Source organism: Rhinolophus ferrumequinum, chromosome 2 (genome assembly GCF_004115265.2).
Source record: "Rhinolophus ferrumequinum isolate MPI-CBG mRhiFer1 chromosome 2, mRhiFer1_v1.p, whole genome shotgun sequence".
Classification (NCBI taxonomy): domain Eukaryota; kingdom Metazoa; phylum Chordata; class Mammalia; order Chiroptera; family Rhinolophidae; genus Rhinolophus; species Rhinolophus ferrumequinum.
Genome location: NC_046285.1, coordinates 107569088 through 107574027, shown reverse-complemented (window position 1 = coordinate 107574027; position 4940 = coordinate 107569088).

Sequence of the window (4940 nt, the reverse complement as noted above, 5' to 3'; positions counted from 1 at the left end):
CCCTCGCCCCGCCCCGCGCCGGCCCCGCCCCCCGTGTGAGGTCACCGCTGCCCACGCGGGTAGGGCGGCCGCAGGTGGGATGCTGTGGTAGAGGGGTGCAGCGCCCCCGCTCCGAAAGTGCCCAAAGCTGTCCCCAAGGTCCCTGGGTCCCCGGGCTCATGTGGGGCACCTGAACCCTCCATAACACGGGGCCCAGCAAGCACCGCACTGGTGGGAATCTGCGACCTTGGCTGACCATGGGCAGCCGTTTTAAGTTTCTAAACCTGTTGGACCTAACAGAAGCGTCCGTTCGCTGAGAGTGCATTTCATGGTCGTCCAGGGGTTCTTAAATCCACCCGAGGAGCTTTCCAAGGCCTTGGAAAGGGCCTGAGCCTCGTTAGCATAGCCAAACGGGAGGCAGGACCCACGGACAGCCCTTTGCCGAAGGGACGCGCAGAATTTGTAATCCTAGGCCTGGAACAATTTTAACTGTTTTTCAAGTTCATTGCGGAGGCTGCAGGTCACCCTCACGCCCATTGAGGGCAGTGCTGGCCTTCAGGCTTTAGCTGAGGGTCCACTGAAAGGGGCCGCTGGTTAAAATGCCGAATGGGATTAAGACGAACCCCAGCTGCCATGTATTTATTCACTACTTCAGTAAATATTTACTGGACCCTTGGAAAACTCTTGCACGCCAGGCAACGTTGGGGGGGTGGGGGGAACAGGGGCAGGACAGTGGCTTCTATCTTGGATGTTCAGGGGGGTCACTCAGGCTGGGTGATGGAGGCTTCTGAGCTAGGTTTCCGCCCTGCCCCTCCCCCCCCATAGGGACCCAGTGTGGTCAGCAGAACAGACCCAGCCCTGGCAGACAGGGTGCCTGGTCACTGGTGGGAGAGTTCCCGTGAACCAAATCCAGGGCTGTGACCAAAGGCATCCACCCCTGGGAGCCCCGACTTAAGGCTGCTTGTGGGGAAGGCCCAGACAGCTGCTTGGAGCCTCGGGGCTGGGAGGCGGGGCTAACCCCGAGCTGAGTGGTGACACCTGTGCGTTCGCTTTATGAACATTCAAGCTGATCACCTATGATTTGTGCAGGTCTCTTTATATGTAGTATGTTCTGATAAAATGTGTACTTAAAAAGATTCCACTGTCGGGGAGGGGGAGTGGCAGCCGGAGCTGTCAGTCAAAGAGGGCAAGGTTTCCCTTTCGGAAGGTGACTGAGTCCGGCCCTCTGCTGTCCAGCTCGTACCTGTGGTTAGTAATTCTGGTGTACACTTACACCTCGCTATCAGGGCAGAGCTCATGTAAAGCGTTCTTATCAATAATAATTACATAATAACTATAACGAAATAAAGGACGCAAGTGGCATGCAGGGTCTGAGCTCCCGCTCCCCGCACAAGAACACAGGACATGGCGAGGCCAAAAAGGAACAATGGAGCCACAGATGGGGGAGTCATACCACTGTATGGTGGCTGGTTGAGACACAAAAGCAAACATCTGCCAGTACCTCAATGAGGAGTCTTCCTGCACCCCCGTCTCGCTAGCCGTCACAGGAAGTAGGATCAACACGATCCGCAATCCACATTCCACTTGCTAACCGCACTTGCTAGCCGCAATCCGCCGTCCGCTTCTCTGCCAACCAACCAACCAACCCACCCCTGAGTGTAGCCACGGCAGTTGTATTAGTGGCTAATGGCTAACGGCTTACAATCGATGGCCATCCAATCACAGCAGATGGCCCTCTACTACCTGAGCCAGCACCTTTCCTCCTGAGGTCGAGAGCCTGGAAACTGCTCTCTGGGACTCCATCCCTATAGCAAGAGAAAAATTTTTAAATATTTTTCCCCAAAAATACAATATTACATTTTGTAAAATATTTGGAAATAGTGGAGGAATGGGATTGGCAAGGAGAGGGGAGGGGCCCAGGAAATGGTGAGCGTGAATGCAGACCTCTCGCATTATTTAATGGTGACATGTACGGACATAAGGCGGGACAAGCTCCATGTCCAGATGAATTAGCATGAGTAAGGAACCCTGTGTTACCCCTCGAGTAACTGATGTGCTGCTATGTTTTCTTGCTTTTCTTCTAGTTTTATTACCTGTGTGTGTGCCTGTGTGTATTCTTAAAAATACACAGTTTTGTCATGAAAAGTTAAGTGGCAAACACAGTACAACTGGGCAAGGAAAGGCCATCGTAGCCTGTTGGATGGAAGCTCTCAGAGAAGACAAACGGCCTCTGGCCGTGGTCTGGCCCATTCCCCAGAGCGCTCACGGCACAGGATACCTGGTGCCATGTAAGAAAGTACCCCCAAACATAGGAGCCCGAGACAGCAGGAAACGTGTCTCATCTCGTGGCTCCTGAGGGGCGGGGTTTGGGAGTGGCTCCTCTGGGTGAGTCTGGCTCTGGGTCTCTAACGGGGCGGCATCACCGGAGGCTCGACCGGGGTTGGAGGAGGTGCTTCTGGAATGGCACCCATCCTCACAACGTGGCAGCTGACTTCCCCCAGAGCGAGCGACCAGGGGAAAGCCACAATGCTTTGGGTGACCTCAACTCGGGAGTCACACACGGCAGTCCAGCAGTTCTGTTCATGAGAAGCAAGTTCTTGGGTCCAGCCCACGCTGGAGGGGAGAGGGGCAAAGCCCCACCGCTGGCAGAGACCAATGTCAAAGATGTGCCGACTTCTTTTAAAGCCCCCAGCAGCCCCTTCTGGGGAAGGTGTGAGCAAGGCCTGTCCAAGTCCTGGGGACACACCATGGACAGCAGGCTGGGGTGCGGGCAGGTCCGAGACGTTAGGTAGGCCTACAGTCGGGGAGTGGGCAGAACCTCGGACCATGACAAGGACTTGCGGTGGTTGAGCCTTGTCGTAGATGGTCTTGCTGGGCCATTTGTTCCATTGTCCTTTTAGGTTGGTCAGAGTCCAGAATCTTCCTGTCCCTTGTCTGGAGCTGAATGAGGAGATGGTGGGTCCCTCATTCAGCATTCTGCCTGTGGTCACCTGGCCACGTGCCTTCCCTGTGGGGCCACTGCTGCAACTGTTTGTGGCATTGCCGGTGCAGACACTCTGCTCGCCACTCCACAGAACAGATCTCCCGACCTCTGCTGGGGTGACGGAGGGGCGTGGGTTCCACCTGCTTCTCAGCTGGCTCTCCTGCCCCCTCCACTGAGGTGGGGTCCCACCGGGCACATGTACCGAGGCCTCAGAGCCACCCAGCACTTGACCAGACTGGCACTTGTGCCTGGAGAACTTCTAGAAGACTGTGGCATGTAGCTTGGAGGAGCTCCCCGCCCACCTGCTCTGGCCTGGAGCTTGCCCCACCTGCTCACCCATCAGCCACAAGGAAGACCTTCCCTGGGCTCCCACAACGGCCTCATCTGCCTGCCCCCAACTCCTGGTCTGCGGGCTACCAGGAGACTCAGGTGCTGCAGCCCAGGTACAGTGTCCCACAGCCAGCTAGGAGGGGACCTGCCCAGAGCACGGGACTCCTCTGGGCTCCTCACGGGGCAGGCACTTGCGTGGCTCCTCTGGGAGGCAGGCAGCTGGACTTGGCTGGAAGCTGAATCTGGGGCTGTTAGCATCTGCCTGGAAGCCTGTTGTCTGGGGTTTGTCTTCTGCTCCTGGATGCCTTTTCCATTTTGCTGTGGAGGATCAAGCAGGCACTTAAGTAGAGAGAGCAGGAAAATGACCCCACGTCCCCTGCAGCCCCCACAAAGGTTTCCGCTCTAGGTGGAGGATGGAAGGACAGGCACACCTAGGGGCAGCGGCTCCAGAGGGGTCGCTGTGCAGTGACAGCTGGTTCTAGGGTGGTGACGGTGGAGAAGGGTTGGGTCTGTAAGATGTTTAGGAGGCCCAACCAAAGTGCCTGGGTAGGGGGTGTGGGGACGCTGGAGGGGCTTGGTGACTCTGGAGGGAGGGGCAGGCCAGCTAGGGCTGGAGGGCCTCTTTCTGGGGGTCCACATGGGAAGCCCACCCACTGCCCTGCTCCCCTGCACCCTTTTAGCTCTGGCTGGGTTGCTGCTCTGCCTGGTCCACCAGGCTGCCCCTCTCGCCCTCTGCAATGAGGTCAGCTCCGCTGGAATGAGGGGAGCTGCTCACAGAGAACAGGGTACCTCGGTTCCACCTCCTCCGGGTAGGGAACGCCGCACTTGAACACATGGGAGGACAAAGTGGTGTCTGTTCACCCATTCATTCACCCATTCATTCATTCATTCACTCACTCGTGCACTCATGTACAGCACTGTTGAGACTGGCAGGCCAGGCCTTGGGGCCGGGGGCAACTCCACCCAGCCCACGGAGCTCACGGCCTGGCCACTCCGCCCACCCAACTGTCATGGCTGACTGTCCGCGTGAAGTGGATTTGCCTTTCGGAAGTCACGCTTGTTCAGTTATTCAGAACTTAATCAGAATGGCAGGACAACATGCAGAGGACGAATAGCCTGGAATCCGCTCTACAGCACACTGTGTGCATTGTTCAGTGTTTCCTTCCAATATGTCCACATGTCCACATACATACTTGTATCTACATGCACATATGCATATTCTCTTTTTACATATATGCTCCCTCTCAGTGGCCTGTCCCTGGGATCCCTACTGACCTCCCAGAGGGGACTCTCAGAGTCCCACGAGAATTAACGGAGGTGCGGTCTCTCCAAACTGCCCTCAGAGCAGCAGGTCAGCAGTCAAATGACAGGCATGTGAGGTGCACGTCCAGCCCAGCTCAGGTAACCAGCCAAGAGCCAGGCGGCTTCACTCGCTTCAGTCTAACTGCATCCAGAGTATTGTCTTGTTCTGGGCACCCACCCCCCATCCACAGACACACCGGCCCCTCCCAGCACGCTCTCGCCCCCACCCTTGTCCTGCCTCCTGCTTCACGGCAGTTATTACCCTGTCTGAGGCTACAGTCCTCTTGTGTGTGACCTGTCCCTCCACTGGAATATCCCTCCAGACCCTGTGCCTGCAAAATGCTCA